Genomic DNA, 1,008 nt, shown 5'->3' on the forward strand with positions numbered 1-1,008 from the left:
TGCAGTCAAAAAATAAATAAAATCTCTGTAGCTTATCACATGTTCATGTCACGATCAGTGATTTGACGGGAGGGCTCCATTTCACATAGTCATTCAGGGTCCCAGATGTTTTTCATCTTGGGGTTCAACCCACCTTTAGGAACTTGGAGTCCTTCAGATCCTCTGCATCTGCTGGTAAAAAGAAATAGAAAGTAGAGGATTCCACTGGAGGTACTTTAGAATAAAGATCTGGGAGTGTCATATATCACTTCTGACCCAGAGTCCATTGGCCAGAACTTAGTCATATGGCCCCACCCACTTGCAAGAGAAACTAAGAAATGTAGTCTAGCTGTGTGCCAGGATGAACAAAGAAACTGTGCTTGCCACCATCGCTTACTACCAAACAAAGTATATCTTGAGTGGGACCTCCCTGGTGGTCCAGTGTTTAAGAATCCACCTGCCAATGCAAGGGACGCGGGGTTCAATCCCTGGTCCAGGAAGATTCCACATGTCAGAAGGCAACTAAGCCTGTAGATCACAACTACTGAAGACTGTGTGCTCTGGAGCCCGTGTTCTGCAACGAGAGAAGCCACTGCAATGAGAAGCCTGTGCACTGCACCTAGAGAGTAGCCCCCCGCTTGCCACAACTAGAGAAAGCCCACGCAGCAACAAATACATATTTTTTTTAAGATTTTTCAAAATATATCTTGACTGATACAGTCACTCGCTGTATTTTTAGCCCCTGGCCCCATACCTGACACAGAGTGTGCGCTCAATAAGTATTTATTGAATGAAGAAAAAATGCGTGATATTTTCTATTATTTAGTCTTCACAGTAACCCTGCTAAGACTCAGGATAGTTAAGTAACTGGCTGACGGTCACCCAGCTAGTATGTGGCAAAGCCAGGATTCCAAGCCAGTGTCTCTTGCATTGTTCCATGCTGCCGTCCAAAAGTTCCATCTGTGTGCAGAGCCCTAAGCTGTCTAGAAACCAGTCCCTGGCCTGGAGGAGTTCACATAAAAAGAGAAA

This window comes from Bos taurus, chromosome 25 (assembly GCF_002263795.3).
Source record: "Bos taurus isolate L1 Dominette 01449 registration number 42190680 breed Hereford chromosome 25, ARS-UCD2.0, whole genome shotgun sequence".
NCBI classification, from domain to species: domain Eukaryota; kingdom Metazoa; phylum Chordata; class Mammalia; order Artiodactyla; family Bovidae; genus Bos; species Bos taurus.